The sequence below is a fragment of the Chiloscyllium punctatum genome, chromosome 1 (assembly GCF_047496795.1).
Source record: "Chiloscyllium punctatum isolate Juve2018m chromosome 1, sChiPun1.3, whole genome shotgun sequence".
Classification (NCBI taxonomy): Eukaryota; Metazoa; Chordata; class Chondrichthyes; order Orectolobiformes; family Hemiscylliidae; genus Chiloscyllium; species Chiloscyllium punctatum.
In genome coordinates, this window is record NC_092739.1 from 73,494,124 (window position 1) to 73,515,897 (window position 21,774).

At 41.5% G+C, this 21,774-nt stretch overlaps 1 protein-coding gene across 3 annotated transcripts in view; it reads left to right on the forward strand.

Moving 5' to 3' along the window:
* LOC140476295 (gamma-aminobutyric acid receptor subunit beta-1-like) overlaps positions 1-21,774 on the forward strand; it is a 302,418-nt gene that overhangs the window by 1,949 nt on the left and 278,695 nt on the right. The window lies entirely within an intron of this gene.

The window sequence follows — 21,774 nt, forward strand, 5'->3', positions numbered from 1 at the left end:
CAGACTTGAACCATGAATCTTCAATGTAACATATCATGGAGGAAATTATAAAATAAGGTAACCATATCTATGAATAAAAATAAGGAAGATTGCAACCGAAATAAAGGAACTGGAGCTAAGTAGAGAGGAAGAAAACTTTTATCAGATAGATCACTTGATTTTTGACAACAGTGTGGAGGAATGCAATTTTCAGAGTCAAAGATGCATTACATTTTAGACAAATGAAGGAGATTTAAGAAATTTTGAAAGCATTGAAGAAAACAGAGGGTCTATTGCAGCTTACACATTTGTCATTATTATCTATTATGGATACAACTTTTCAGTTGTATATATTTCAAATGCATTAATACAAAAAAATCCTCAATTTCCTTTGCCACTAAATTTATAGAATTATATTTAAAATAGAGGTTCCATTCAAATTCAAAAAGTAGCACTACCTGTAATTAGTGTCAGTTATACTACAGATAAATAGTTATCATTCTGCATGTATTCCATTGTTTGAGTGAGCTTAACAAAGGGCAGTTTTACTTTGGGGATGCAATGGACCCATAACTCATCCCTTATTTGGTGAATTTGCCTGTTTCAGAAGGTAAAAGATCATAGGAATATATTTCTCAAGTCTAGTGTTTTACTGTTTGTCAGGTGTGAGCACAAAGAAAATGATAACTTACCAACTCATTTTCTGACATATTTTAATTATATAGGTTGTAATAAGTGATGGAGGAGACATAAATTGCTTTTGGGGTCTATAAACTCATGAAAACAGTTTCTAAGCTACATATTTATATCCTTCATGCACCTTTTTCATCTGCACTAACCGTTAAATTGTTGTACTATACATGAAATCCCGTAGATCATAAGCCACACCTGTGTACAACTTTGGTCTCCTTATTTAAGGAGATGTATTGGCACTGGAGGGGTTGAAGAGGAGGCTCTCTAGGTTGTTTTCGGAGTTCAGAGGGTTGGTTAATGAGGACAGATTGAATAGATTGGGACAATATTCATTGGAATTTAGAAGGTTGAAGGAGGATCTTACAGAAACATATACAATATGAAGGGAATAGATAACATAGAATCAGAGACGTTGTTTCCACTGGCAGGTGAAAGTACAACCAGGGGACATAGCCTCAAAATAATTAGGGAGGGATATTTAGGATTGTGTTGACGAGGGACTTTTTCACCCAAAGGGTTGTGAATCTGTCGAATTCTCTGCCCAGTGAAGTAGTTAAGGCTGCCTCGTTGAATGTGTTTAAGACAAAGATACATTTTTGAACAGTAGGGAAGTTGAGAGTTATGAGAAAGATGCTAAAGGGTCAGTGTCAAAAAGTGTGGTGGTGGAGAAGCACAGGAGGTCAGGCAGCATCCGAGGAATTGAGGATTATGGTGAGATGGCAGGTAAGTGAAGTTGAGTCCATGAACATGAATGGTGGAGCAGGCTCAAAAGGCCAAATGGCCTGCTCCTGCTCTTATTTCTTACGTTCTTATGCTTTCATAACAGAGATTATTACTGATTTTGAAAACATAAGCTCAATAAATTAATGTTCTACCTTCATAATCAAGGTATGAGTATTCAAGACATTTCACTCCAACTCCTAGTGCAATCATTTATAAATCTCTCTTACCCTCTTGTTAACATAGTTCCATGTAAGAGAATGATCAGGGAGAAGGTAGGGCCGATCTGGGATAGCGGAGGGAACTTGTGCGTGGAGTCTGAGCAGATGGGGGAAGTTCTAAATGAGTTTTTTGCTTCGAGTTTCACCAAGGAAAGGGAACTTGTTGTAAATGAAAACTTAGAGGAGCTGGGATACAGTCTTAACCAGATCAAGATTGATGAAGATGATGTGCAAGACAATTTGGAAAACATTAAGATTGATAAGTCCCCAGGGCCAGACCAGATTTATCGTAGGCTGCTCCGGGAAGCAAGAAAGGAAGTTGCTAAGCTGTCGGCAAGGATATTTGCCTCCTCACTCTCCACGGGATTCGTACCGGAGGATTGGAAGGAGGCAAATGTTGTTCCACTTTTCAAGAAGGGTAATAGGGAAATCCCTGGCAATTACAGACCAGTCAGTCTTATGTCTGTGGTCAGCAAAGTTGTGGAAAGAATTCTGAGGGATAGGATTAAAGGCAGTCAGCATGGTTTTTGTAAGGGACAGGTCATGCCTCACAAATCTTGTTGAGTTCTTTGAGGAGGTGTCAAGACAGGTCGACGACGGTCTAGCAATGGGTGTGGTGTATATGGATTTCAGCAAGGCATTTGATAAGGTTCCCCATGGTAGGGTCATTCATAAAGTCAGGAAGTATGGGATACAGGGAGATGTGGCTATCTGGATTCAGAAATGGCTGGCTGACAGAAGGGAGAGAGTGGTTGTAGATGGAAAGTATTCTGCCTGGAAAACAGTGTTGAGTGGGGACCAGCAGGGCTCTGTTCTTGAGCCTCTGCTCTTTGTAGTTTTTGTAAATGACTTGGATGAGGAGGTTGAGGGGTGGGTTAGTAAATTTGCAGATGACACAAAGGTTGGAGGTGTCGTCGATAGTATAGAGGCTTACTGCAGGCTGCAGCATGACATAGACAAGATGCAGAGCTGGGCTGAGAAACAGCAGATAGAGTTCAACCTGGATAAATGTGAAGTGATGCATTTTGGAAGGTCTAACCCGAATGATGAATATAGGATTAAAGACAGGATTCTTGACAGTGTGGAGGAACAGAGGGATCTGGGTGTACAAGTACATAGATCCCTCAAAAGTTGCCACCCAAGTGGATAGGGTTGTTAAGAAAGCGTATGGCGTTTTGGCTTTCATTAACAGGGGGATTGAATTTAAGAGCCACGAGGTTTTGCTGCAGCTCTACAAGTCCCTGGTGAGACCACACTTGGAATATTGTGTCCACTTCTGGTCGCTCTACAATAGGAAAGATACAGATGCTTTGGAAAGGGTGCAAAGAAAGTTTACCAGGATGCTGCCTGGACTGGAGGGCTTGCCTTATGGAGAAAGGTTGAATAAGCTCACACTTTTCTCTCTGGAGAGAAGGAGGAAGAGAGGAGACCTGATCGAGGTGTACAAATTAATGGGAGGAATAGATTGAGTCAATAGCTAGAGACTTTTCCCCAGGGCAGATTGACTGATATGAGAAGTCATAGTTTGAAGATATTACGGAGAAGGTATAAAGGAGATATCAGAGGTAGGTTCTTTACGCAGAGAGTTGTGAATGCATGGGATGTGTTGCCAGCTATGGTGGTGGAAGCGAAGTCATTGGGAACATTTAAGCGACTGTTGGACATGCACATGGATAGCAGTGAGTTGAGGGGTGCGTAGGTTAAGTTACTATACTTTAGGATTAAACCTCGGCACAACATCGTGGGCCAAAGGGCCTGTTCTGTGCTGTACTTTTCTATGTTCTATGTTCTATGCTCTAATGTTCCATGGAGTAAATAGACATAAAGGTAGACCATATAGCTGTTCAATCCTGCTCCACCAGTCAACAAGATCAAAATACTTGTAACTATTCTGAAATTTCTCACCTGGATGACTATGTCCAATACTAATCAATAATCATGATTACAATGCACATAAGCAGAAAGAAAGTTTCAATTCAATTTATGGTAATGTGATAAGCAGCTGTAAGTTCATTTTTTTCATGGATCTTATTTACATTAAGATTAAGCTGAAACTTAGAGATTTTTGGAAAAAATGTCAAGTGATAAATTAATCCTGAAGACTGTGTAGATTTAAGAAAGAATTACTCAGTGAGAAATATTCTTCAATGCCTGAATTCATACATTCATCAGTTAAAAGAGCACAAGACAAAAGTAAGAAATAAGGCATTTGGGGACCGGCTAGTGGAAGTTTCAAAGCCAAAGATGACATACACCCAAGGATCAGCATGGGGGATTCTGATTGCTAGAGATATTCTACCGGGAAAAGATGAGACAGGAAGTATCATGGACATGAATGTTTAAAAGATGGCATTGAGCTATGTGATTGGTTCAAGAATGGATACCGAGGACATTAGAGAAAATTGCTGAAGTTCAGTAGAAAAAAATCCATAAAAATGTAGAAAGTAGGCGTAGGAGTAGCCCACTGAGCCTGCTCCACATTCAGTATGATCATGACTGGCCTCTATCGCAATTCCTAGTCTTCCCAAACCCCTTGATCCATTAAGTATGTAGAAATCTATCTATTTATTGCTTCAATATGTATAGTGACTTGGCCTTCACCATCTATGTGGTAGAGCATTGCATAGATTTGCCACTCTCTAAATAAACAAATTTCACCTCTTCTCAGTCTGAAATAGATGGAGGATCAACCATGATCATATTGAATGGCAAAGTGGGTTCAATGAACAAGGTAGCCTACTCCAGCTACTATTTTCTATATTTCTACATTTCTAAATTATTTACCTAAGACTGTGACCTCTTGTTCCAGACCCAATCCAATTTATACTATCAGTTTGAGCCTCAAAAAGAGTATAAGAGTGAAGGTGTAAAGAGATTATGTGAAGAGACTTGGAGAAAGTGAGTAGTTGCAATTACTTGGGTCAGTGGTGGTAGAACATGGAAGTATGGAAATGAAAACTTGGGTGGCATCAAGCAGAGAGAGAAAAAATGCCTGGCTATTAATGAGATGTAGATGCTGAAATGCATGTGTGGCTTAAGAAGAAAGAACAAAATTAGCACATCAAAGAGTCAATGAAAATTATAGAACCTTCAGAAAATGTAGCAAAGAAGAGATTGAAATAGTACAGTCATCGGCTGCAGAGAGAGTACACAAGTTCAACCAAGTGATGAAGAAGGAATTATCAGGAAGAAGGAGGAGATGTAAAATGTCATCAACCAACCTTGTGATAACACCAGGTATAATGAGGGAGGAGAGCAGAAAACATAGTAAAGCCACTTCTATAAATACATATTTAAACAAATGTAATGTTTCAAGGAATAAGAAATAACATAATAGTACACATACAAATCAAACTGAATCCAAAAGATCAGATAAAGTTCCTCAGACCTGGCTTCCCCATTTCAGTATCTCCTCACAGGACTGTCGGCAAATTTGACAATGAACATGAAATGGGGGATTAACGTCTCATATGCTTTTGGTACTATTACAGCACAAAATCCAGAAAAGTTTTATTTATCAAATTTCAAATTCTATACCTTACCAATGTACTGCACCATATTTATCCAGAACCTATTAAAGTTTAAAATCTTCCAATCCTTTGATATGTGACATTGTTTCCAGCTATAGTCCAAAAGATCAAAAGTGCTGAACATTGTACATTTGGAAAAAAAGTAAAACAGCAACATACCAAAGAAGGTTTGAAATTTTGTAACAACACAAGAAAGTTTGATCAATAAGTAAATTAACTCTTAAAACTGCAAATCATCTTGAAAATGCTGAACAATTTTGCCTGTACCGATACCTACATTAAATTTGGAAATTGTAAAGTGAGTATTGAACTTATATTCCACAGAATTCAAGTAAAATTATTCAGCTCCTACCCAGCAACAAATTGGGCAGTGGCCATGTGCCTATTATCAGTTAAAATATTCACACTGTGTTTCAAAGGTTCCTTTTGATAAGGTCTACATTTATATATATATATATATATATCAACCATGGAAATTGTTCAAAAATCTAGTTCTGATAAGGAAGTGCATATTTTGTACAGTTTATTTAAAAGTAATGAAACAAAGGAAGCAATCCATTTGTCTTCATTTGTACTCCATACTAATCTGCGTATGTTTGTAAATAGACAGCAATTAATTATAACATCTTAATGAAAAGGCTTTTAACATCGACAAATCATTTTGTAAATAAGATAGAACTTGTAATATAATTTACCAAGAAATATTTCAAAGTATAAACAATACATCACAAACCAATGGCCATCAAAATTATTTTCATTACATTGAGAATTGAGTTGGGAATTGGCATGCACTGTATTACATTCATTTGTTGTACTGCTGATATATATAAAATGGAAATAGAGCTATAGACATTTATTCTGTTTTCATAGCTAGCAATAAAAATATAATGTTAGTCTTACATTTGGAGAAGAGAAAGATTCTAATATAACAATATTAGAACAATTGTATTGACATTACCACAATGAAAACTAATGTTTTTGAATTTCACTCTTGAATTCAGGAAAGGCCAAATAGATTGCAGTTGTGGAATTTATGTAAAGGACATAAAGCAGCAGTACCCTTTGGATAATTTTTTTTTAATTGTTCATTTTGTGGTGCATTTAATTAACAAACTGTTGTTTTCTCATGTGCAAGTCCAGAGGCTTTTTGCTCAAAAGTTACTCATACAGTTTTAATTGGCTGAGAAGTTGATAATTGGAATGAAACATTTCATTAAATCATAAAGTAGTCGAAGCACAGAAGGGAGTCATTCATCCCATCTTGTCTGTGCTGACCCTCTGAAGGAGTAATTCCCTTGCATTTTGCCTGTAGCCCTGTAAATTGTTCCTTTTCTCATTATGATCAAATTTCCCTTGAAAAGTTCCAGTTGACATTGTTTCCAACATTACGGGCTGTGAATTCCAGATGCAAACCACTCACTGCATGACATTTCTTTAGTATTTTGCCGTTGCTTTTTTTGCCAATTGCCTTAAATCAGTACCCTTTGGATCTTGATCCTTCTATGAATGGGAAATTTCTCTATATCTATTCAGTCCAGATACCTCATGATTTACAGTATCACTATCAGATATTGGTGGTGGAGGGAGGGTATGTTTGTGGATGTAGTGCCAGTTAAGCAAACTACTTTGTCCTGGATGGTATCAAGCTTCTTGAATGTTGTTGGAGCTGCAATCATCCAGGCAAATGGGGAGTACTCCATCACACTCCTGACTTGTACCTTTAAGTCAGACTGGCTCTGTGGAGTCATGAGAAAGGTTACTCACTGCAGTATGCCTAGCCTCTGACCTGTTCTTGTAGCCATTATATTTACATTGCGAATCCTGTTGAGTTTCTGGTTACCTGCACGATGTTGATAGTGGAGGATTTGGCAATGGTAACACTATTGAATGTCAAGGAGTGGTTGTTAGATTGTCTCTTATTGGAGATGGTCATTGCCTGCCATTTGTGTGTTGTGAATATTACTTGCCATTTCTCAGCCCAAGCCTGGATATTGTCTAGATCTTGTTGCATTTGAACATGGACTGCTTCAGTAATTGAGGAGTCACAAATGGTACTGAACATTGTGCAATCATCGGTGAACATCCTCACTTCTTAACTTATGATGGAGGGAAGATCATTGATGAAGCAGCTAAAGGTGGTTAGGCCTTGGACATTACTGTGAGGGACTCCTGCAGAGATGTCCTGGAGCTAAGATGACTGACCTGCAACAACCACAAACATGTTTCTATGCATCAGGTATGACTCCAAGTGGCAGAGATTTTGCCCCCTGATGCCCATTGATTCCAATTTTGCAAGAGAGTCTTTGTGCCAAACTTGATCAAATGCGAACTTGATGTTAAAATTGATTGATCATTGTGAAGGCTGATTCACCATTGATTTTTGTTTAAAATAACATTTGGCTCAGTAATAAGCTTTCAGGAAGGAAATTTTTCATTCCTACTCGGTTTGGCTATTGTCTGACTCCAGATCCAGATCAATGTGGTTCACTTTGAACCCCGTCCCCCTCTAAAATGGCACAGAATGGCATTCAGTTCAAGTGTATTTAGTCATGGTCAACAAATTACAAAAAGTGTAAAGGAGAAAAAGTGACAGTTTAAGAATTAGGAGTCTCCCATTTAAGACTGGGATATGGGACATTTTTTTCTCAATAAGATTCATAGATCATGACATTCTCTTGAGGGCAGTGGAGGCTGAGCTATTTAATATGTTCAAAACTGGAATAAAAGCAAAATACTGCAAATGCTGGTATTCTGAAAATAAAAACAGAAATTGCAAGAGAAACACAGCAGGTCTGGCTGCAATGGTAGAGATAAAAGCAAAGCTAACATTTTCAGTCTATTACAATTTTTCTTCAGCACTGTCCTTTGTAGCCCTGTCCAGGTTTACCCCCGATTCTCACACACTTCCCAAATAATCCCTAAAAGCAATACTAAATCAGCTCCTTAAACAAATTAGTCCTAATTTAGTGAAGCTCTCAAATCCCGAAGACCTGATCTTAAGTTGTGAGAATGTAAAGCCCTTGCTCCTGCAGCATTTCTTTCAGCCACAATTCCCTCTGCTGTGTCCTTCCTCTGTACTCAGTTGCACATGGTACAATGACGCTTCTGGAGCTTACTGCTTTTGAAGTCCTGCTTGCTACTTTACAACTTAACTCCCTAAATTCTGACTGCAGGACAAAATGCCACTTTCCATCGATGCTGTTGGTACCAATGTGGAGCACAAATACTGGCTGCTTATCTCCTCCCTTCAGGGTGCTTTGCCAATATTCAGTGATATCTTTGATCCAGGCCTGGATCCCAGCTTGGATTGATGTCAGTCGCTATAGAAATATTTGCCTTTTCCTCGAACGATTGAATGTCTTGTCGCTAATTTCCTCTTAGCCCCTTTTTGTGCCCCCTGCCATTAGTACAGCTGGAACAGCCACGGTTAGATCGAATCGAACTAAATATGATTTAGAGAGTGAAATGAAACCTGGGTATCCCTTTAATTCCTGCCTATTTCTCTTCACTGCTTGATGGTCACTCATTTCTTCTACCCTGCATACTCTGCCATTGCAGTGTAATGACATGTACAAAAATGTAACCCACAAAACTCCCAACCTCACAGGAACGCCACAGTTATGCCACCATTGTTCAAACTCTGAAAACCAGACACAATTTGTTTTGTGCATCTTATTCAGAACACGATAAATGTCCTCAAATTCTCACATGGAACAGGATTTGCACTCTGAAATAACTTCACAGATGCCGATATCCTGTCACCCTTTATTTACACTGATCCAGCTCCCTCAGAAACAACTGTCAGAGTGAACAGAACTTCTGACACTCCTGTTTGTTTATTTTCTTCTTTGTTCTTTTTTCAGTCCCCTCACTAAAATGGAGAGTCCTTCACCACTGATACAGTTCCCTCAGAAGCAGCTCTTACAGTGAACAGTCTGACACTCCTGTTTATATTTTTTCTTCCCCAGCATGCATGTTGTGTGTGCAGGTGTAGGACACAGCAAAGAACAAACAAGTGTGTAAATCTTTATTCATATTCCACCATCAGGAAGAAGGAAACATCCAAGTGGCCAGTGACAAGCAGTGTCCTTCTCAGAGGGCAATGCTGCATGGTCAAACAGTGAAGGGGAGGGCAGGGATTAAATCAAAATAGAGCTGGAGGGGGAAATAATACACTCCACTCCCTGCGGTGCCCACATTTCCCTGAAAATCTCAAGGGTGTTGGTGGACAACACGTGCTCCTTCTCCAGACACATCCAGACACTGACCATAATCACAGAAGAGGGGCAGGCAGTCGGCCCTAACAACCCCCTCCAGAGCCCACTTCTATACCTGCTTATGGCCAGTTTGGCCAGGCCCAGGAGCAGAGCCATGAGGAGGTCCTCTGACCTACCTTCCCCCCTCTGTACCAGGTGACTGAAGATCAGAAACGTGGGACTGAAGTGCAACCAAAAACAGAGAAGGAGGTTTTTAAGAAAATCAGGAAGGGGGTGCAAGTGCCCACACCCAATATATACATGGTCCACAGACCCCACAGCACCACAGAACAAGCAGTTGGGCTGGGAGTCCATGAACCATCATAACCTGCAGTTTCAGGGAACTGTTGCATGCAGCACCCTCCATCCCACGTCCCCGAGAGAAAGGGGGAGGATTTCTGTGCAGAGGGCTCTCCACTGGGGATCCCCACCACCGATAGTAAGTGGCCACGCTAAAGCATGTCCGGGCAGTAGATGAGGGAGAAGAGGTGGATGGTGTGCAGCAGCAGTCGATACAGGGCCCACCGTTTTATGTCTCTAAGAGGGTTAACACAAAAACCCCGGCTCAGGTTGTGGGGCACAGGTTCCTGGGGGAAGTACAGAACCTTGGGGCCAATGTGAAATTCCATCTGGGCTGGGGTGAGCGCGGACGGGATCCCACCGCACACTTGACCATCCTCCAACTGGTGCATTATGTCGGGTCCAAGCACCGCCTGTTTAAGGCATCGGATGGCGGTGGTCACGTACTGGACGTCTACCTAATCCAGGAACTCAAATTCTATGAGGTCTACCTAGCTGGCCCTGTTATAATCACTACAGTAGGCATTGATGAAGACTGAGTGATTCGACAATATATGAACAAGCAGCCATCAATTACGGTGGCTAAAACAATTTCAGCCATCTTCAGCCATGTATATCAAGTAATGAAGTAGCTGCTCTCCTCTTTTAAAGTAATCTGTATCACAGATACTAATCTTCAGACATTTTGATTCACTCCACGTGATGTCAAGAAATAGCTGATGGCATGGGATATTCCAACGCTATGGGTCCTGTCAACATCCAAGCAATAGTACTGAAATCTCATGTTTCTGAGCATGTTATGTCTTAGTAAAACTGTTTGGCACAGCTACAATGATTAGCATCGACCCAACAATGTGGATCATTGCCCAGGTCTGTCCTGCGCACACCAAATTTAACCCAGCCAATTACTGTTCCCTCAGCCTTCCTTGTGATCATCAGCAAAGTGATGAAAAGTGCACATTCACATGGCACTTGCACAGCAATAATCTGCTCACTAATGCTCTGTTTGTGCCTGTCAGAACCATCTGACTCCTGACCTCAATGCAGTTTTGGTCCAAAAGTGGAAAAAAGAACTGTAACTCAAGAGGGGAGGTGAGAATGACTATCATTGGCATCATGGCTGCATTGACCAAATATGCCATTGAGAAACCCTAGAAAGGATGGAGTCAATGGGAATCATGGAAATGTCTCCACTGATTCGAGTCATTCCTGGCATACGGGAAAATGACCGTGGTTGTCAGAGGCCAGTCATCTCAAGTTTTGGAGGATTTCCTCAGATCATTGTCCTGGGCTCATAGCTACATGGATAGCATGTGTAGGCAAATTGTCACACCATAGATTAGAAGTGTGGAGGCAGAAAGTGTGAAAGCTGACTGCCAGGCAGTTCAAGAAAGTTCAGGGGTCATCTCAGGTTCATGCTGATTAATTGTTCTTTTTGTTTTCGGTACTGATTAGAGCATTTGTTTCTCAGAAATGTGCAGTCAGAATCAGGTTTATAGTACCGACGGTGGCTCAGCTGTACAGGAGGAGAGCAAGAAGAGGAATGGAACAGTAGCGATGGGGGAATATGTTAGTTAAGGGAACCTGCAGGCATTTCTGTATCTGTAGTCATGACTCTGGGATGGCATGTTGCCCCCTTGGTGACAGAGCCAGGCATTTCGGAGAATGGGTGCAGTACATTCTTCTGGGGAAAGGTGAACCACCAAAGGTCACAGAATCAGAGAAAGTAGGAGCAGAAGGAGTCCATTCAGCCCCTCAAGTCTGCTCCACCATTCATTATAATCCTGGCTGATTGTCCAACTCAGTAGCCTAATCCAATTTCGTCCCCATAATCTTTGATCGCATTCGCCCCTAGTGCTATATCTAGCTGCCTCTTGAGTACATTTACTGGGTTTGGATATGAACTACTTCCTTTGGGAATGAATTCCACTCCTCACCACTGCTCATCTTCTTCCTAAATGGTCTATCCCGAATCCTCAGACTGTGACCCCTAGTTCAGGACATAGGGAACATCCTCCCTGCATCTACCCTGTCCCTTTCTGTTAGAATTTTATAAGTCTCTGTGGAAACCCCACCCCCACTCTGCATTCGTCTGAACTTCAGTGAAAACAATCCTAATTTAATCAATCTCTCCTCATACGTCAGCCACGCCATCCCCGGAATCAGCCCGGTAAACCTTCGCTGCACTCCCTCGAGGGCAAGAGCAGCCTTCCAGAAAAGGAGACAAAAACTGCACACAATATTCTTGGCGTGGCCTCAGCAAGGCCTCGTATAATTTCAATAGCACATCCCTGCTTCTGTACTCAAAGGCTCATGGACCAAGTCTTTACTATTGACTCAAGTAGATAGGGGGATGAGGTTCTGAAAGCAGATTTCAGGGAGATAGGAAAATGATTAAAAAGCAGTTAAATGGATATGATTTAATTGCCATTATAGAAATATGGCAACATGGTAATCAAGGTTAGAACTGAAATATGCAAGGATATTAATCATTTAGAAAAAATCTGCAAAAAGGAAAATATGTTGAACTTGGATTCTTCATAAGGTACAAGATTAGCAAGAGTGGATCTTAGACTAAAGGAACAAGATGTAGAATCAGTTTGGGTGGAGTTAAGAAATAGCTCCATTGGGAGTTGTCTCTAGGTCATCACACTGTAATAGTTATAATAGTCAAGATTTTAATCAGGAAATTAGAGTTGCGTGTAACATGGTTAACACAATAATCAATGTGACTGGGTTAACTAAATCAGCACTGATGCTGGAGAGGAGTTTTTCACCCAGAGAGTGGTGAATGTTTGGAGTTCTCTATGCCAGACAGCTGTAGAAACTCAATCATTGAACATGTTCAAAACCGAAATCGAATGATTGATGACATCAAGGGATACAGAGATGGTGTAGGTATATAGAACTGAGGTAGATGATCAGCCATGATTGAATTGAAAAAAAATCTAATTGAATGATGAATCAGAGTTGCAGGAATGAATGGCGTATTCTTGTTAATTTGAAACTAACATACTGTTAAATTACAATAGCCCATATAACCTTTTTCCATTGCATCTTTCACTGGAAATAGAAAACCCTGCATTTCAAAACAAAGGCTTTTCTAATTGATACTAATTCGTACAATTTCATAGAGCATATAATCAGTTAGGTAACGCAACAGCTGTTGTCATCCTATATTGTGTTTGTTAAAATAATTAAGTTAAACAGCATCTTTTAAGAGATGTAATTAGTTAGTATTCTTCTCTGCATGTTTCAGCAGGTTGGTTTAATTAGTTGTTGTAAAAATGTCCACCACAGAGAGCAATAAATGGGTTGCCTTATCACTTTAAGACCTAACTCATACTTATAACAGCATCAGTGTATAATTCAATCTGACCAACAAGAAAAGACAAAAAAAGTTACTGAAGATTTATGAAAATAATGGTCTAGTTACCATGAAACTCCATTAGGTAAAAGACAGTATTACATTGAGGTGACTTGAATGCTTTCATTTTATGCAGGCACTGCTTTCTTTGATGCAATATGTTCACTTGTTCTCATTCTGATGAGTAATCCCTTGCAAGATCTCAAAGTTGCTAGAAATCTGAACTGAAAGCAGACAATGGTAGGAATATTGAGCAAGGATCTGTTTTGGGACCATTGCTGTTTGTCATTTCTATAAATGACCTGGAGGAGGGGCTAGAAGGTTGGGTGAGCAAGTTTGCAGATGATACAAAAGTCGGTGGAGTTGTTGACAGTGAGGAAGGATGTGTCCGGTTACAGCGGGATATAGATAAGCTGCAGAGCTGGGCAGAAAGGTGGCAAATGGAGTTCAATGTGGGTAAGTGTGAGGTGATTCACTTTGGTATGAGTAACAAAAAGATGGAGTACTGGGCTAATGGTCGGATACTTGGTAGTGTGGATGAGCAGAGGGATCTTGGTGTCCATGTACACAGATCTCTGAAAGTTGCCGCCCAGGTAAATAGTGCGGTGAAGGAGGCATATGGCATACTGGCTTTTATTGGTAGAGGAATTGAGTTCCGGAGTCCTGAAGTCATGTTACAGTTGTTTAAGACTCTGGTGTGGCCTCATCTGGAGTATTGTGTGCAGTTTTGGTAGCCATACTATAGGAAGGATGTGGAGGCACTGGAACGGGTGCAGAGGAGGTTTACCAGGATGTTGCCTGGTATGGTAGGAAGATCGTATGAGGAAAGGTTGAGGCACTTGGGGCTGTTTTCATTGGAGAAAAGAAGGTTTGGGGTGACTTGATAGAGATGTACAAGATGATTAGGGGTTTAGATAGGGTTCACCATGAGAATCTTTTTCCACATATGGAGTCAGCTATTACGAGGGGGCACAGCTTTAAATTAAGGGGTGGTAGGTATAGAACAGATGTTAGGGGTAGATTCTTTACTCAGCGAGTCGTGAGTTCATGGAATGCCCTGCCAGTAGCAGTGGTGGACTCTCCCTCTTTATGGGCATTTAAACAGGCATTGGATAGGCATATGGAGGATAGTGGGCTAGTGTAGGTTAGGTGGGCTTGGATCGGCGCAACATCGAGGGCCAAAGAGCCTGTACTGCGCTGTATTGTTCTATGTTCTATCAGGCAGCATCTATGGAGGTAGGCATGCTGAATAATTTCAGCATTTTCTCTCTTCCTTCATTAGCAAGAGAAGTTTTCACCTAGGAATATGAATATTTCAAGATGAATGTTATAATGTTTTGCTAAAATGCTATAGAAGAATAAGAGAGTCATAGAGATATACAGCACAGAAACAGACCCTTCAGTCCAACTCATCCATGCAGACTAGATATCTTAAATAAATCTAGTCCCATTTGCCAGCATTTCGTACATATCCCTCCAAACCCTTCCTCTTCATGTACCTATCCAGATGTGTTTTAAATGTTGAAATTGTATCAATCTCCACCAATTCTTCTGGCAGCTCATTCCATGCACATACACCTCTGCATGAAAATGTTGCCCCTTATGTCCCTTTTAAATCCTTCCCCTTTCATCTTAAACCTATGCCTTTTAGTTTTGGACTCCCTCACCAAGGGGAAATGACTTGTCTATTTACCTATCGTGCCCCTCAGAATTCGATAAACCTCAACAAGGTCATCCCTTAGCCTCCGACACTCCAGGGATAATAGCCTCATTCTATTCAGCCTCTCCCTATTGTCCATATCTTCAAACCCTGGCAACATCTTGGTAAATCTTTTCTGAACCCTTTCAAGTTTCGCGACATCCTTTCTATAGGAGGGAGACCGGAATTGCACGCAATATTCCAAAGGTGGCAGAACCAATGTCCTGTACAGCCGCAATGTAACCTTCCAACTCCTGTACTCAATACTGTGATGAATAAAGGAAAGCATACTAAATGCCTTCTTCACTATCCCAGCTCCCTGCAACTCCACTTTCAAAGAGCTATAAACCTGTACTCCAAGATTTCTTTGTTCAGCAATACTCCCCGGGACCTTACCATTAAGTGTATAAGTCCTGCCCTGATTTGCCTTTCCAAAATGCAGCACCTCACATTTATCTAAATTAAACTCCATTTGCCACTCCTGAGCCCGTTGGCTCATCTGATCAAGATCCTGTTGTGCTGTCCACTGTACCTCCAATTTTGGTGACATCTGCAAACTTATTAACCATACCTCCTATGTTAACATCCAAATCATTGATTTAAATGATGAAAAGTGATGGACCGAGCACCGATCCTTATGGCGCATCGCTGGTCATAGGCCTCCAGTCTGAAATGTAAACCTCTGTCTTCTATATTCAAGCCAGTTCAATGTCCAAATGGCTAGTTTTCCCTGTATTCTGTGTCATCTAACCTTGCCAACCAGTCTCCCATGGGGAACCTTGTTGAACGCCTTACTGAAGTCCAAATAGATCACGTTCACCACTCTGTCCTCATCAATCCTCTTTATTACTTCTTTAAAAAACTCAATCATGTTTGTGAGACATGATTTCCCATGCACAAAGCCATGCTGACTATCCCTAATCAGTCCTTGCCTTTCCAAAATCATGTGCATCCTGTCCCTCAGGATTCCCTCCAACAACTTGCCCACCACTGACATCAGGCTCACTGGTCTACAGTTCCCTGGCTTTTTCTTACCATGTGTAGTATAGTATAATAGTGACACCATGTTAGCCAACCTCCTGTCTTTTGGCATCTCACTTGTGACTGTCGATGATAAAAATATGTGAGCAAGGGGCCCCGCAATCACTTCCCTAGCTTCCCACAGAGTTCTAGGGTACACCTGATCAGGTCTTGGAGATTTATCCACCTTTATGCATTTTAAGACATCCAGCACTTCCTCCTCTGTAATATGGACATTTTTTCAAGATGTTGCTATTTGTTTCCCCAAGCTCTCTATCTTCCATAACTTCTCCACAGTAAACACTGATGCAAAATACATGTTTACTGTCTCTCCCATCTCCTGCGTTTCCACACATGGTCTGCCTTGCTGATTTTTGAGGGGCCCTATTCTCTCCCTAGTTACCCGTTTGACCTTAATGTATTTGTAGATTCCCTTTGGATTCTCCTTAACCCTATTTGCCAAAGCTATCTCATGTCTCCTTTTTGCCCTCCTGATTTCCCTCTTAAGTATACTCCTACTGTCTTTATACTCTTGTAGAGATTCACTTGATCTCGTCTGTCTATGCCTGACATATACTTCTTTCTTTTTCTTAACCAAACCCACAATTTCATTAATCATCCAGCAATCCCTACCAGCCTTCCCTTTCACCCTGACATGAATATACTTCCTCTAGATTCTCATTATCTCATTTTTGAAGGCTTCCCATTTTCCAGCCATCCCTTTACCTACCCCCAGTCAGCTTTTGAAAGTTCTTGCCTAATACCCTCAAAACTGGCTCTCCTCCAATTTTGAACCTTAACTTTTAGATGCGGTCTATCCTTTTCTATCACTATTTTAAAACAAATAGAATTATGGTCACTGGCCCCAAAGTGCTCCCTCACTGACACGTCAGTCACCTGCGCTGCCTTATTTCATAACAATAGGTCAGGTTTCCACCATCTCTAGTCAGTACATCCACATACTGAATCAGATCATTTTCTTGTACACACTTAACAAATTCCTCTCCATCCAAACCCTTAACACTATGACAGTCCCAATCTATGTTTGAAAAGTTAAAATTGCCTACCGTAACTACCCTATTATGTTTACAGATCACTGGGATCTCCTAACAAATGTGCTTCTCAATTTCCCACTGACTATTGTGGGTCTATACTATAATCCCAATAAGGTGATCATCCCTTTCTTATTTCTCAGTTCCACCCAAATAACGTCCCTGAATGTATTCAGAAGGAATATCCTCCCTCAGTACAGCCATAATGTTATTTGTAATCAAAAACGCCACTCCCTTTCCTCTCTTGCCCCTCTTTCTGTCCTTCTATAGCATCTATCCCCTGGAACATTAAGCTACCTGTCCTGTCCATCCCTGAGTCACATCTCTGTAATTGCTATGATATCCCAGTTCCATGTTCCCAACCATGCCCTGAGTCCATCTGCCTTCCCTGTTAGGCCTCTTGCATTGAAATAAATACATTTTCATTCATCAGTCGTACCTTGTTCTCTGCTTTGTTCATGCCTGCCCTGACTGTTTGACTTACTCCTTTTCCCAACTGTATCAGTCTCAGGCTAATCTCTTTCTTCACTATCTCCCAGTGTCCTAATCCCCACCCCCTTTTACTAGTTTAAGTCCTTCTGAGCAGCTCTAGCAAATCTCCCTGCCAGTATATTGGACCCCTTCCAATTCAAATGCAATCTGTCCTTCTTAGACAGATCACTTCTACACCAGAAGAGATTCCAATAATCCAAAAATGTGAATCCTTCTTCCCTGCACCATCTGCTCTATCCTCCTATCCCTACCTCACTAGCTCATGGACTGTGAGTAATCCAGATATTACTACCCTCCAACTTCTTAAATTCCTGCCTAACTTCTTATATTCTCTCCTCAGAATCTCGCACTTATCTCTTCCTTTGTCGTTAGTTCCAATGTATACAACAGATTCTTGCCGGTCTCTCTTGCCTTTGAGAACATTCTGTACTCTCTTCAAGATATCCTTGATCCTGGCTCCAGGGAGGTAACACACCATTCTGATTTCTCACTGTTGGATGCAGAAATTAGAGAGTCCCCTATCACAATTGAGCTCTTGGAATCTGACATATTCCTCATTACATTAGTGCCCGTCTCGGTACCAGAAACCTGGCTATCCGTGCCACATTCCTCCGAAAGTCCGTCCGCCCCTACCTTTTCCAAAACGACATACATGTTTGAGATGGGAATAGCTACATGAGACTCCTGCACTACCTGCCTCCCTCTCCAATCTTTCCTGGCAGTAAGCCATCTACCTGACAGTATCTGTGGTTTATCTCCCTCCCTGCAACTACCATTCATCACACCCCCAGCTCCTGTAAATTCCTAATTGCATCTAACTGCCGCTCCAACCTATCCATGTGATATGATAGGATTTGCAACCAAACATACTTCCTGCAGACATAATCATCAGTTACATGGAAACTCTCCCTAATCTCCCACATCCGACAGGAACAGTTATCTTAAAAATCTACAGACACAGAAAATAGGACAGTCTTACTGCTCCAGGCTAACTTAGTACCTTTTTTTATATTTTAATCAAGTGACAAATCTCAATAAAAGCATATAATCAAAAAAGAGCCCACTCTACTCACTATTGTAGATTTACAAAAAAAGTGAGGTTTCACCTTAAAACTAGCCACTTAGCTAGGTAAAAACAATAACTGCAGATGCTGGAAACCAAATTCTGGATTAGTGGTGCTGGAAGAGCACAGCAGTTCAGGCAGCATCCAATGAGCAGCGAAATCGACGTTTCGGGCAAAAGCCCTTCATCAGGAATTGAAGGGCTTTTGCCCGAAACGTCGATTTCGCTGCTCGTTGGATGCTGCCTGAACTGCTGTGGCTTCCAGCACCATAGCCACTTAGCTGTTCCACTGCAGTGAGCTCCCCACACAGGTTTCTCCAAGGTCAGCTGTGAATTTCATGATACTTGAAACCAAACAGCAAAGACATATCGATTATTTTTAGCACTGGGAAACAGATTCAATTCCAAATCACCCAATTATCATTTGGATAAAGGAAGTTCAGGAGTTAGAGATAGTGTGGTTAATTGTCATTAAAACTATTTGCTTGGAGTAATAGTTAACACTACTAACTATTTGGGTTGAAAGGCTTGTTTCCAAACTGTAATTTCCACATATTATAAATCAAGTATCATTTTTGTGTTCCTGATTACCTTTTCCATCTGTCCAGTAACTTCAGAGATCTGTGAACATCAGTTCCACAGTCACTCTGTTTCTCTACACTACTCAATATCCATCACTTAAGTGTTCCCATGTCTTGCTATGCTTCATGTAATGCATTATTCACACTTCACAGGATGGTTTCCCATTTGCTATCTGGTCCATTGAGAGCTTTCTACCATCTTCCTACAGCTTTGTTCCACACTATCAACCACACAATTTTATATCTGCTGCAAATGTTTTCCTACCTCTTACATTCAATTCCAAATCGTTGCTACATATCACAAAAGAAACAGTATCTAGAACCAAACCCTATGGAACCTACTGAAAATAGTTTTTCAGTCACAAAAATAATTATTGACTCTCATGTTTGATTCCTGTCTCTAAGCTAATTTTGGAGTCAACTTGCTACTTCACCTTATACTGCATAGACCCTTACCTTTCTGAACAGTCTGCCAAAAGCTTTGTTCAAATCCATATAAACTCCATATAATGTACTGCTCGCTTAAAAACCTGCATGTTAAATCCTCCAGCAATTCAATCTTGATAGAAAGACATGACTTTGCCTTCTTAACTCTGTGCTGACTTTTGTCATGATTCACTGGGATAGCAAGCTGGAAACAAGCCCTCCTGTTCCCAGAGTCATCACAAATGTGAACATAGAACATAGAACATAGAACAATACAGCACAGAACAGGCCCTTCGGCCCACGATGTTGTGCTGAACTTCTGTCCTAGATTAAGCACCCATCCATGTACCTATCCAAATGCCGCTTAAAGGTCGCCAATGAATCTGACTCTACCACTCCCTCGGGCAGCGCATTCCATGCCCCCACCACTCTCTGGGTAAAGAACCCACCCCTGACATCTCCCCTATACCTTCCACCCTTCACCTTAAATTTATGTCCCCTTGTAACACTCTGTTGTACCCGGGGAAAAAGTTTCTGACTGTCTACTCTATCTATTCCTCTGATCATCTTATAAACCTCTATCAAGTCACCCCTCATCCTTCGCCGTTCCAACGAGAAAAGGCCGAGAACTCTCAACCTATCCTCGTACGACCTACTCTCCATTCCAGGCAACATCCTGGTAAATCTTCTCTGCACCCTCTCCAAAGCTTCCACATCTTCCCTAAAGTGAGGCGACCAGAACTGCACACAGTACTCCAAATGTGGCCTAACCAAAGTCCTGTACAGCTGCAACATCACCTCACGACTCTTGAATTCAATCCCTCTGCTAATGAACGATAATACTCCATAGGCCTTCTTACAAACTCTATCCACCTGAGTGGCAACCTTCAAAGATCTATGTACATAGACCCCAAGATCCCTCTGTTCCTCCACCTGACCAAGAACCCTACCATTAACCCTGTATTCCGCATTCTTATTTGTTCTTCCAAAATGGACAACCTCACACTTGGCAGGGTTGAACTCCATCTGCCACTCCTCAGCCCAGCTCTGCATCATATCTAAGTCCCTCTGCAGCCGACAACAGCCCTCCTCACTGTCCACAACTCCACCTATCTTTGTATCATCTGCAAATTTACTGACCCACCCTTCGACTCCCTCCTCTAAGTCATTAATAAAAATTACAAACAGCAGAGGACCCAGAACTGATCCCTGCGGAACACCACTTGTAACTGGACTCCATGCTGAATATTTACCATCTACCACCACTCTCTGCCTTTGACCGGTTAGCCAGTTTTCTATCCAATTGGCCAAATTTCCCTCTATCCCATGCCTCCTGACTTTCCGCATAAGCCTACCATGGGGAACCTTATCAAATGCCTTACTAAAATCCATGTACACTACATCCACTGCTCTACCCTCATCCACATGCTTGGTCACCTCCTCGAAGAATTCAATAAGACTTGTAAGGCAAGACCTACCCTCACAAATCCGTGCTGGCTGTCCCTAATCAAGCAGTGTCTTTCCAGATACTCGTAAATCCTATCCCTCAGTACCCTTTCCATTACTTTGCCTACCACAGAAGTAAGACTAACTGGCCTGTAATTCCCGGGGTTATCCCTATTCCCTTTTTTGAACAGGGGCACAACATTCGCTACTCTCCAGTCCCCTGGTACCACCCCAGTTGCCAGTGAAGACGAGAAGATCATTGCCAACGGTACTGCAATTTCCTCTCTTGCTTCCCACATAATCCTAGGATATATCCCGTCAGGCCCGGGGGACTTGTCTATCCTCAAGTTGTTCAAAATGTCCAACACATCTTCCTTCCTAACAGGTATCTCTTCTAGTTTATCAGTCCGTTTCACACTCTCCTCTTCAACAATACGGTCCCTCTCGTTCGTAAATACTGAAGAGAAGTACTTGTTCAAGACCTCTCCTATCTCTTCCGACTCAATACACAGTCTCCCACCACTGTCCTTGATCGGACCTACCCTCGTTCTCGTCATTCTCAGGTTTCTCACATACGCATAGAATGCCTTGGGGTTATCCTTGATCCTTTCCACCAGGGATTTTTCATGCCCTCTCTTAGCTCTCCTAATCCCTTTCTTCAGGTCCCTTCTGGCTATCCTGTATCCCTCCACTGCTCTGTCTGAACCTTGTTTCCTCAACCTTATGTAAGCCTCCTTCTTCCTCTTTACTAGACATTCAACCTCCCTCGTCAACCAAGGCTCCCTCACACGACCATTTCTTTCCTGCCTGATCGGTACATACATATCAAGGACACGTCGTATCTGCTCCTTGAAAAAGTCCCACATTTCCACCACATCCTTCCCTGACAGCCTATGCTCCCAACGTATGCTCCTCAAATCCTGTCTTAC